General features: G+C 41.7%; 1 protein-coding gene across 6 annotated transcripts in view; it reads right to left on the bottom strand.

Moving 5' to 3' along the window:
• CRACR2A (calcium release activated channel regulator 2A) overlaps positions 1-8,333 on the bottom strand; it is a 228,984-nt gene extending 220,651 nt beyond the window's left edge. For 5 of the 6 annotated variants that reach the window (XM_078155925.1, XM_078155927.1, XM_021001581.2 and 2 more), the window contains exon 1: positions 8,075-8,333. The gene's annotated coding sequence lies outside the window, so the exon portion shown is untranslated. The remainder of the gene's footprint in view (positions 1-8,074) is intronic. The other variant, XM_078155932.1, reaches the window with a different exon arrangement.
• Between the last annotated feature and the right edge of the window lie 4,546 nt (positions 8,334-12,879).

Raw genomic sequence — 12,879 nt, 5'->3', positions numbered from 1 at the left:
AGGAAGGAAAGGGTCCAAGGAGAGAATAGAATAAATGGAGGATGGGACAGGATGAAGGGAAATATAGTTAGTTTTTCACAACATGGCTTTTATGGAAGTGTTTTGCGTGACTACACATGTATAACCTGTATCGAGTTGCTTTCCTTCTCAAATGAGGGTGGATGGGAAGTGAGGAAGGGAGAGAATTTGGAACCCCAAAGTTTTAAAAACAAATGTTAAAGATTGTTTATACATGCAACTGGGAAATAAGATATACAGGCAATGGGGTATAGAAATCTATCCTGCCTTACAGGAAAACAGAAGGGGAAGGGGATAAGAGAAAGGGGTGGAGGGTAATAGAAGGGAGGGCAGATCAAGGGAAAGGCTATTCAGAATGCACGCCATCTTGGGGTGGGAGTAGGGGAGAGATGGGGAGACAATTTGGAACTCAAAATCTTGTGGAAGTGAATGTTGAAAACAAAAAAGAAATTAATTAATTTATCTCCAGCCAAAAAAATTTAAAAAAAGAGCCTTGACAGCATCTTTCAGGAGCTCATCAAGGAAAACTCCCCTGAGGCCCTAAAACCAGAGGGTAAAATAGTTATAGAAAGAATCCACCCATCACCTCCTAAAAGAGATCCCAAATTGAAAAGACCAAGGAATATTGTAGCCAAATTCCAGAATTATCAGGTCAAGGAGAAAATACTGCAAGCAGCCAGAAAGAAACAATTTAAATACCATGGAACCATAGTCAGGATTACACAGGACCTTGCAGCTTCTACATTAAAAGATCAGAGGGCTTGGAATATGATACTCTGTAAGGCAAAAGAAATTGGATTACAACTAAGGATTAACTACCCGGTGAAATTGAGCATAATCTTTCAGGACAAGAGATGGACATTCAATGAAATAGGGGGATTCCAAACTTTCCTGATGAAAAGACCACACCTCAGTGGAAAATTTGATCTTCAAATACAAGACTCAAGAGAGGCATAAAAAGGTAAACAGGAAAGGGGGAAAAAAACATGTTATTCAATAATAGAAAACTGTTTACATCCCTACATGGGAAGATGATACTTGTAACTTTTGAGAACTGTATCTTTATTATGACGTTTAGAAGGGATATACATAGACAGAGGGGGTGGGTAGAAATTGACTTTGATATGATGATAAAAAACCTAATTAAGTGGTGAAAAGGGAATGTAATGGGAGAAGAGGAAAGGAGGAGGTAAAAAGTGTAAACTACATCACATGAAGAGGCACAAGTCTTTGTAGGAGGGAAAAGAAGAGAGGGAGACAAGCATTGTTTGAACCTTATTCTCATTGGATTTGGCTCAAGGAGGGAATAACATACTCAGGTGTAGAAATCTAACTTTCCCTATAGTCAGTAGGAGGGAAGAGGGGAGAGAAAAGGGAGGGGAATGGTAGAAGGGAGGGCAGATTGAGGGAGGCGGTAGTCAAAATCAAAAGTCTAACTGTTATGGTTACAACAAGAAGAGCAAAAGTGCCCAGAAAGCACTTGAGTAAGCAAAGTTTTTACCTACTAAATGGAGAAATACGTCAGCCAAAGGCATCAAGAATTTGAAATATAAACTCATTTATAAAATTCTGCAAAGAAGAATAATGAACGATTATGAGAATTATCATATCATAACACAAAGTGAAGCATCAAAGGGTCAAACGGGTTTAAAGAAAGCTTAGAGAGAGCCAACTAAACCCAGAGGCATTTAAGGACAAAAATAGGAGAACAACAAATAGAAGATAAACTGTTTTCACTATTAAGGACAATCCTACCTTAATACAGTCCTGGCTGTGCTTATTGGAGACTCAGAAATGGTACTTATTAGAACAAAGACAGCAGTAGATAAAATCAAGAATATATAGAAAAGATCCCCAAGAAAACACAATTGTGAGAGCACTGAGAGATCAATACACAAGTTATCTGAATGAGAAGAAGATACCAAAAGCATGTGAAATGTCTGGGACTATAATTTTTTAAAAGGAGAGTGACTAAGAAAACATCAACAACTACGAACCTAGAAAAAAATTAGATCAAGTTTCTCTAATAAAGGTCCAATACATAAGATCTGTAAGAACTGATTCATATATATAAGAATGACAGTCATTCTCCAATAGATAGTAAAAGGATACAAGGTGGCAGTTCTCAGTCGGAGAAACCCAAGCTATATTTTTTTAAAATACTCTAATAATAATCCAAATATCTAATAATTAAATTCAAATTAAAATAATTTTAAGTTTCAACCTCACACTTGATTGATAAAGATAACAAAATCAGAAAGTCATTTGTTAGAGGGGCTGTTAGAAAACAGTCACATTGATGCCGATGTAGCAATAACCTTGAATTGGTCGAGTCATTCTGTATAGCAATTTTGGATCATGCCCCTAAAAATCACATGCACTTTGACTTCGTGGTATCCGCAACTAAGAGATAAATGAGAGAGGAGAAAGACATTCATTTAAAAAATACTTATAGCAGTCTTTTTTGTTTTAGCAATGGCCTGGAAGCAAAGTAGGTTCCCCTCAATTGGGGAAAGCCTAAGCAAATTATGCCATAGGAATTTCAGGTGAACAGCAAGAATGCTCCACTGATACTCTCACAGGGTCCAAATAAAGCAGGGAAGACCTACCCCACACTGAGTAGACCCCCAGGGGCAAACTTATAGGAGAACATGGACAAGAGTCACACCCTGGAAATTCACTCCAACCCTGCACTACTTCTTATGTTGGAAGTACATTGGCTCTTCAGGATTCACTGTCTAATTGGCTGGTTCCTCTTAGAACCTCAGATTTATTTGGCCAGGCCAAAGATGTCTTCATGCTTATCTAGGCTATGTTGCTGACACATCTTCTTCACAACACCTACCCTATCATAGCCCTTGGAGATTTAATTACCTTCCCCTTCTCTTTAGCTCCCTTGGAAGAGTTGTCTTCCGCCATTAGAATGTAAGCCCTGCCCTAGAGGGCAGGGACTGTCTTTCTCTTTCTATTTGCATTTCTGACACTTAGCACACTGCCTGGCACATAGTTAAGTGTTTATTAAATGCTTGTTGACTGACTGAAAGGATAAGCAGGCATGGATGAGTCTTCTGTAATGTTGGAGGAAACCACAATATCAGTGAGATCCCAGACCCATTTGAAAATTGAGTATGCAAAGTTTAATTTCTGGGATCCATCTTCAGGTGCCTCTCACTCAGACCTGGATGCCCCCAAGTGTAGTCTGGATGCCATGAAGGAGCCTCCCTATCGAGACTAGCAAAATGCCTTGCTGACAGTAATCACTGGATAAATATTTGATGAATGGTTGATTAAATGAATCAATGAATATGAATTCAGAAGCCTAGTGAGATAAAATCATACAAGTGGAAAGTCTAGGATAGATAAATTAGCTGACATTTTGCAAAAATAAAAATCTTAAGACAGAAAGACATATAAAACGAATGCTCTGGGCTATGAGCAGTCTCTAGACAATGTTTTTTCTAGTGAAGCCCTGAGACAATTTCATAGCTCTGCTTTCAGTGTCTGAGGCAAGAAATTCATGTAAAGGAACAAATTTTGAAGTTTCTGGTACAGAAATAATTCCCAATCATCCTTCCTGGAGAGATCAAGACTTGGATGAAGTGACAACATATGGAGGAGGTGGCATCTCGGGTAAAAGATTTGATTCAGAAGCTTAAGGAAAGAGTTTTTGCTTTCTGAGACTCCTGTGCTTCCCCAACAGGGAACCAGTGCAGTAGAAATTGCTTCTATGCTCCTAACAATCAGGTCCCAACATCTGTACAGAGACTATGTGAAGCTGGAGAACTTGATCTCTCGTCCCCAAACCCGAGGGTGATCTCCAAGTGGGAGCAAACAAAAGTACTGTGGGCACTGGATAAATACCTGCCCAACTTGAAAGACAACACCTTGAGACCATGGAGTCAGTTCCCAAATGAAGTATATCTATGAAAGAATCACCTGAGGCAGAGGTTTCCAGACTTATTTAGCCTACCATCCCCTTTTCAAAAAAATTACTCAACGCCCCCCCCCCGGAAATCTACTTTCTTGAACCCTGTAACAGTTTTGTTTTGTTTTGTTTTTTTAATTTGCATCATTTCAAACTACTACTACCCCTCTGTTCCAGCACCCACCTGGGGGCAGTATCACCCATTTTGGAAACCTATGACTGAGGTGAATCATAAGGGATCCGAAGATGGGAGAATTTCAGAAATGTGCTGATAGGTTTGAGATGCTCTGGGGCAAGATGGAAAGATATTTGAAGTTTAGCTTGGGTACCATCCCATCTAGGATACCTTTCTTTATTCTCTCAGTTGCTAGTATTCTCTTCTTCCTCAAACTATCTTACATCATATACATATACTATCTTTGCATGTGTTATAGCGCACCAGTAGAATGTAAGCTCCCTGAGGCCAAGAGCTGTTTTGATTTTTATCTTTGTATTCCCAGCCTCTACCATGGTACCTTACACATAGTAAGTCTTTAATATACTTTTGTTGAATTGAATTGAGGACAATAAACAAGGAAATTAAGCAACTTCTTTATGGTCACAGAACTAATAAATGTCCAAAGCAGGATTGAACTCAGATCTGTTCCAACAAGTCTAGTAGTCCTTTCACTTACACTATCTCTTTTGCCTCTTTTTGTATCCCCCAACATTTAGCACAGTGCCTGACATATAGTAGGTGCTTAATAAATGCTTACTGATTGAATACTAAATAACCACTTGAATTTGAGCACATTTTTGAAGTTCTCTGATCTTGAGTGCCTCATCTGCAAAATGGGGGAAATGATACTGGAAATTATCTACCTCTTGTAGATTGTCAGAAAAGCACTTAGTAAACCTTAAAATCCTATAGAAATGTGAGTTGTTATTATCTCCAGGACTCCTTCCTGCTCTGATTATTCTATGGTATTCCTTATCAGTATAGTGTAATACTTTAGTATCTCTCAAAAAAACGCCCTGACATGTCACAATGTCCTGTGTTTCCTCACTTCCTTTTGCCAATTTCTGACCATGATGGGGGAGGTAGTAACATTAATGTGGCAGACATAAGAAGAAAGAGGGCAACTGTGTGGGTACCTGTGTGCACCGATGTGTCTTTGTGTCATGTGCTGGGAATGTGACATGGTTACATAGACGGTCGGATTGGTGCATAGCTGGATGCAAAGCAACATAAAGCACTCACTCCTGCTGAATTTCCACACATCCGAGGTTGGATAAAGTGAAGAAACAACTGCCCTGATGTCCCTCTTCTCTGATGAACTAATGTTCCTAGACCCTCTTTACCCCTGAGAAAGATGCTAAGAAGCAGCCTAGAAGCAAGGGCCAGAAGAGAAAAGGAGAAGAAAAGGGACGACAATGAGCAAACCCTGAATGATCCAAGGTTAACTACATGCAGGATTTCTCTATAGCCTTTAGATACTAGCTGGACTCAGGTTTTTGGTTGTTTTTTTTAAAATTGTTATATGCAATGCAGGGAGGTGCACGCACAGTAGATGGACTTGAGAAGACCTGAGTTTAAATCCTTCCTTAGACACTTACGAGCTGTGTGACACTGGGCAAGTCAATTAACCTCTCTGGGCCTCAATTTCCTTATCTGTAAAATGTAGCAGTTAGACTACATGACTTCTAATGTTCCTTCTAACTCTAAATCTATTTGAACCCATGAGAAGGATTAGATTTGTTCTTGTCTCCAAAGGTTAGAACTAGGAGCTGCACAGAGGCAAATTTTGGCTTGACAATTAGGCTTCCTCGGGAGCGAGTGGGTTTCCCTTCCCTTGTGATCTTCGAGTGAAGGCAAGACGGCCATTTGTTGGAAATAAGGACATAGGAAGAGATTATTGTCAAGATGCTAGTAAGGCTGGCTCACCTCTGGGACGCTTTCCAACTCTGACATTTTGTGATTGAGCCATCGCTCGCTCTATCCTTGAACAATGGTAGACTGAACTGTCCCTTATCCAGTGAGTCATGACAAGGCCATAAAGAGAATATGGGTTTCCTCTACATTCTAGACAATGAGATTTCAACTGTTATATGTAAATGGTAAATGAAGTAGAAAAACACAAGACTAGGAATCAGGATGCTTGGCTCTAAGAATAATTAGTTGCACAATAGAGCAAGTCACTTTTTATTCTGGACCTCAGTTTCCTTATGTGTAAAATGAGGGGATTGGATGGTAGTTAGGTCTGTTGCAGCCCTAATATTTGATGATTTGATACTTCGAGAAGCAGATAGGTGGCAAAGTAGATAGGGCACTAGGCCTGGAGTTTGGAAGACTCATTTTCTGAGTTCAAATCTGGCTTCAAATATGTACTAGCTGTGTGACCTTGGCCAAGTCCTCAGTTTCCTCATCTGTAAAATGAGTCAGAGAAGCAAATGGCAAACCATTCCAGTATTTTTGCTAAGAATACCTCAAATGGGGTCATGAAGAGTCAGAAACAACCGAACAAAAATACTTTTATGATTCTAAGGAAAAAATGTGGTTCTGGAGACAGTGATAAGAGCCAATGAGCTACCTACTAGTTCTCTAAGACAGAAAGCCTCCTTCTCAACCAGGTTTCTCCCAACAACCTTCCAAAGCAACAAAACAGACCTTCAAGCAGAGGTCTACTATTCTACACAGTGGGGAAAGTGGAACAAATTGTCAAGGCAGAGTTTCCATGAGGTGGCAGGGTAGATGCAACTCCCTACTAGTATCCCTACTAGTATCACCTTAGAAAGGCAGTTTACCTACAGTGAGCATATTTTCCAAACCAAAAATCAGATTCCATGGACCAACAAAAGATATTCCTTTTACAAAGCCTCACTAAAAGCACATCTTCTTTTCCTGAAATCTGAGCTGTTCCAGGAAAAAAAAAAAAAGATGCAACTGTAAGGTTATCCCCACAGGATGCTGGGAAAATACCCTATTACCTTCTGGGAGGTATTTTTATGGGCACCATTAAAGGTTAATATATTTGAAGTCCCATTCTTTCTAAAAGACTGAACTAGCTCCACTTTTACCATTATTTTAGGGGTCCAAGATCCCCTCCCTTGCCTTTCTTACATGGCTGAAAAATCACAAGGCCAGACCACAGCATATACACATACTGGGGGGCCTGCAAAGGAAGTGGAAAGCCAGTAACTATTGGTTTCCTCTTTTACTCTGCTCTAGGAGACACTGTGATGGTTTTCTTCCATCCTTTCTTTTTCTTTCTTTCTTTCTCTCTTTTTCTCTCTGTCTCTCTTGTTTTAGCCATCCTGCCTGCAGATAACATCAGTAAGTAGTTCAACCCGATAAGCATTAATTAAGCTTCTACCTTGCAGAAGGCTGACTGACAGAAAGCAAAGAAAATACATACACACAGAATTAACGGCTCCAGTCACGAAAGATTTTACTTACATTAGGAGCCTTCATGGAAAACTTCTGCCCTGGTTTCTATCAGATTTTTTGGTCTTTCTGGGTATATGGCTGTATCTTACCTAAATTTCCTCAGTGGCTGGCACAAAACTATGCAATGCGCCTAGTCAGTGTTTGTTTCATTTCCCCAGACTTTGGGTTTCACTGAGTTAATACCAATTACAACATTATTATATATTCTCTTTTCCCGGAGGCACCTCCTGATGTTCCTAAGATTAAGAGACCAGAAGGGACTCAACTGAAAAGGTCACAAGCCAAGTCAGGCCTAGGGAATTCTGGGATCCTAGCCCCAGGGCCATCTGGCCAGGCCACTTACTAAAAAGCCATGACAGACACTCTCTCCTCCCTCCTTCTCTTTTTCTTTCCCTCCCTCTCTCTCGGTCATAAGAAGTGTCCCTCCTCCACCCCACTTTAGAAAGTCAGAGCGACAGGAAGCAGATTGCCAAGTTGCAGGCCATGATGCCGCCTCTCCGCAGGCTACCCAGCTAACAGTTGCTCGGGGGCAAATTCCGGTAGTCCTTACCTTACCCCCGCCACTCCCTGCTCCTCCTCTGGACTTCTCTGACAGCTGTTCAACAACGCACGTTCGTTCTCGTCTAGTACTTGGTCCCCGTCCTCCTCCGCTCCCTAGGAGCTGCCAAGTAGGAAGCGGGACAGGATAAAGTAGTTCGGATTACCTGGCTTGGGATAAATTGTTTGCACTCCTGTGTGCTAGCCCCCGGGGCTCTCTCTTGGCTTTGAGGGCACCTCCAAACGCAGCAGGACAGGGATCCAAAGTTTAAAGAGAACCAGGTGGCAAGACATTAGAAGCTTGGGGAAAGGGTGGGGGATAGGAAGGGGGTAGCTCCAGCCTCAGGAGGCGGGGCTGACGCTGCCCTAGCCTACCTCGCAAGTTTTGTCTCCCTGGCTCTTGCGTTCCCAGGTTCCCCCCTGCACACACGCACACACGCACACACACACACACACGCACACACGCACACACACACACACACACTTGTCGCCCCGTGCTGTAGTGAACATGGAAGGGGAAGTCTGTGTCCGCGAGCACTTGTCGGGGCGGTTCTAGAAAGGGCCGATGTTGGGGGCAGATATAGCCCCAAGCATAGGCGTTATATAGTGCTTACTCCTTAGCACTTTTTTGTTTGTTCTGAATAAGACGTGATTTCATAGAGGCTCCCGAGAAGGAACTTTCTGGGCCAATGGAGATCAGTACTCTCCCCGCAGTATGCCCTTAGAGGGGTGCTCATGGACACTTGTTGCCCAGTCAATCAAAAGTGCCCTTAAAGAAAAAGAGAGCATGCTAATAGAAAGGGGGAGGGGAGAAAAGCATTTATTAAGCACCTACTATGTGCCAGGCGTTCTGCTGAGGGCATTTCAAACATCTCATTTGGTCCTCACAATAGCCCTGACAGTAGGTGCTATTATTATCCCCATTTTTAAGTGGAGGAAATTGAGGCAGACAGAGGTTAAGTGACTTGCCCAGGGTTACACAATTAGTATGTGTCTGAGGTCAAATTGGAACTCAGGTCTTCCTGACTTTAGTCTCAGGGGTGCACTAAGATACTTAGCTGGTGCATAGTGGAAAGAGGGTTAGAAAAGGGTTCTAGGAAAGTTCGGGCTCCATATAAGGAAAGATAGTCTGAAAATCGAATGGGTTTCCTCAATTTCAGCACTGGAAGCTGCTTAAGCACTTGTCTGTGATGGCTTAAGGACAGGTTCCTGTTAAGGTAAGGCTTGGACTAGATGACCTCTAGTCACAGGAAGGCAGCATGTTAGATCGTGGTAGAGTGGAAAGTACACTTGCCTTTGGACCTGAGTTCTAATGTCATTTACACAATTGTTATGACCTCTAGCAAATCACTTAACTCCCCTCTTTCCTCCTCTGTAAAATAAGGGGGGCTGGAACAGATGACTTTTGAGGCTCTTCCACCCACCAAAGTCCCTTCCACCCTGAAGATTCTGTGGGTCTGTGGCCCCCTTTTTGTTATAACCAACTTGTGTGACTTTGAGTAAATCAGTTCCATTCTTTGGATCAAAACTTCCTTACCTGTGAAATGAAGGGGCTGAACTAGAACACTCCTAGGCTTTTCCAGCTCTACTACCTCTGAGTCTATGATGTCCTTAGAGCCCAGGATTTGTGTATACACCAATGTATAGCTGATAGTGGGAAAAGGGGACCAGGAAACATTGTGCTGAGAGAGGGCAATGACAACTAAAAGAGAAAAAGGGCACTTTAGAGACCCTTACCTTTGTTGAAGGAAAAATAGTGTTGAGTTTGATACATAAGCTTGTTAGAAACAATTTTATTAATTGAGCTTAATCTAAGCCTGTTTCTGCTTAGAGAAAAGTAAAATTGGCAGTCACCTCATGCTCTTGGAAATCTTCTACCAAGCCATTTTGAAGTTACAATTTTGAAGTATTCCTGAACAAAGGCAATTTCACAGTCAAGATTGAGCAAGGGTTCAAAACTTGGGTAACAATTCAGTTGACAGTTTGCTTCATCAAACAGAACAATATTCACTTAATTTTGTGAGTCATTTTCCTAGAACCATTCAAGTCCTCTTTGAACACTCCTCTAAGGCAGGGAGTCTTAACCTGGGACCCTTAAGGGGTCTGTGGATAGATTTCTGGACTTTCTTTAACTTGGTTGGGGGAAAAAATGTATCTTTACTTTTACTAACCTTTAGCTGAAAGTTAGCATTTTGTTCTACTATGAAGGTGAACAATGAGCAATGAATCTCTGCCAAAGTGACAAAAGAGGTTAAGAAACCCTGTTCTATGGATTCTTCTTTCCAGTTAGTCAAAGATGAATTCAAGAGATACATTCACTAACTGAAATCTTCAAATATTTTGTCTTTCTCCAGGTCTGATCATTACTCTAATTAGATCAAAGCATGGGAAAAGAGACGAACCTGTTGCTCCTAGTTTCATCAGTCAGGGGTCCCATGCCTTTGTCTGGTCACCAATCTAATTCAGAGAGCAGCCTTCCCCCCACCCCTGAACTTTCATGCAGGACACCTCAAAGAAACCAACTAGGCCTTTGGTAAGAGAGAAAAGGGATATAGTGCAAGGCATTATTGCAGAATTGATAGTTAAAACTGATAAAAGTTCCTCAGGCAGGTTAAACTAAGACATTTAGACAAAGCAAAGGTCACCAAATTCAATCTGATGCCTGTGGTTGTAGAGCCATGAGCTAAGAAGAATGGTTGTTACATTTTAAAAGAAAGTTTTATTATATTAAAAAATGTACAAACCATTCCCAGCTCTCCAGCCTTCAGCAGGCAAGATTTGGCCCCTAGCCATAGTTTGCCAATGCCTGAACTATTGTCCTAATATTATTTTGTAATGCATATCCTTAAAAGATAAGGTTGGGGAGAGGGAGGGGATACTCAGTATGCTTCTACATATTGCATTGAGGAGATGGCACTAGTAGATTGGAGATGTCTAGAGATGTGCCCTTTCATTGCTTGAGAGCCATAAGGAATGACAAAAGGTTGCATGAAGAGAGGCAAAAGAACGTCTCACATGTTTGCTTATACTGCACCTCCATGCCAGCTTTCAACTGGCAAGGCGCCAAGATAGAACTGGTGAGTTAGAGACCCCAGATTTAAGACTATGATTGCTAGGATTTGCATATATTTCAAGAACTAATGGTAGTCCATTCAAGGGTCTCTTATTTATATCTCCATTTTTAATAAAACTTTTCTTCTGTAATACTGTGCTTCTCCCCCACAGCATAACCAGGTCCTTTGCTTGTGAAAAACAAAAGGGTCACATATAAATATTGGAAAGTAAGGCTCAAAGAAGTTGTCTAGCATGGCTGCTGGTAAGAGACAGTCCACAATTGGAGCCTGTAATTCCTACGTCCACTGGCTCTTCTCCAGTTAAATATTTAACTGATTCAGGCAGTCACTAAGCATGTAACCTTTGCTTTTGGCATAACCATTTCAATGAGAGGAGAGCATTGCTCAACATTGATGCCTGCTGCTTAGACAACTGTTATTAGGGCTCCTCTTGACCCAAGCCTAGTCTACCTGCAGGGTTCTTCTCTGCCCTTCTGGCCAGCCTCAGACAAAATTGTGAAGTAGATGATCTGATGACTGAAGCAGGCTGGACTCCTGAAGTTAGGGCCCTCCTTTGGGTGGAGAAGTTGCATCTCAATGAGGCTCCTTCAAGCTACAAGTTAAACCATGACAAAAGGTTAGTAGGAAGTATCCACTAATACGGTGATATGGACAAGTTTATCAGATTAGGCAGCTGTCACTTCAGAAAGGAAAGAGCAGGGTCTTGAGGGGATGGGAGGATGGTACACAAATACGGTAAGTTCTGATGGAAGGTAAGTGAAAAGTTACAGGATTTGGAGTCAAATGTTGTGGATTCGAATCCTGCCTTTTCCAATTACTACCTATGTGGCCTGGGGCAAGTTCATTTAACCTTTCTGGGCTTTAGTTTCCCCATCTCTAAAATAAAGGTGTTGGGCTAGATGTCCTTGAAGATTCCTATCATCTATGATTCCTTCCACCTATGGTTCCTTCCACCACTATCAATCTATGATCTTATGATTCCATGAAAGGTCTGGAGCCAGGAGTTCTGGCTAGGGAGGGCAGGTCTTTATGAAACACAATAGTGGGGGGTTCTGGGCAATGAGGGGGCAAGATGGGATCGCTTAGGTGAGATGTCTAGGCATAATAGGTATAGAGAGGCACCCAGTTAAGGGAGAAGAGCAGTGGAAATGAACTTTGATATACTGTACTAACACTTACCTTGAAGAAAACCAACCTTATAATCTAGGTACACATTGGATGATTCTTCTTCTTCTCTCTCTCTCTCTTCTCTCTCTGTGTCTCTCTCTCTGTGACTCTCTGTTTTTATCTCTGTCTGCTTCTCTCTCTCTGTATCTATCCATCCTTCCCTTTTTTGTCTTTGTCTCATTGTCTTTCTCTGCCTCCCTGTTTCTCTTTCTATTTCTCTCTGTCCTGGTCTTTTCCTCACTATCTCTGTCTGTCTGTCTTTCTCTCTCTCTGACTCTCTGTTTTTATCTCTGTCTCTCTGCTTCTCTCTCTCTCTCTCTGTCTATCCATTCTTCCCTTTCTGTCTTCCTCTCTCATTATCTCTCTGTGTATCCCTGTTTCTCTTTCTATTTCTCTCTGTTCTGGTCTTTTCCTCACTATCTCTGTCTGTCTGTCTGTCTCTCTCTGACTCTCTGTTTTTATCTCTGTCTCTCTGCTTCTCTCTCTCTCTCTCTCTGTCTATCCATTCTTCCCTTTCTGTCTTCCTCTCTCATTATCTCTCTGTGTATCCCTGTTTCTCTGTCTTTCTATTTCTCTCTGTCCTGGTCTTTTCCTCACTATCTCTGTCTGTCTGTCTGTCTGTCTGTCTGTCTGTCTGTCTCTCTCTCTCTCTCTCTCTCTCTCTCTCTCTCTCTCTCTCTCACACACACACACACACACACACACACACACATACAGACTCTCCTCCCTCT

Source organism: Phascolarctos cinereus, unplaced genomic scaffold (genome assembly GCF_003287225.1).
Source record: "Phascolarctos cinereus isolate Bilbo 61053 unplaced genomic scaffold, phaCin_HiC Scaffold_1;HRSCAF=81, whole genome shotgun sequence".
NCBI lineage: Eukaryota > Metazoa > Chordata > Mammalia > Diprotodontia > Phascolarctidae > Phascolarctos > Phascolarctos cinereus.
The sequence above is the reverse complement of the archived record's forward strand: the minus strand, read 5'-3'. Positions and strand labels throughout refer to the sequence as shown.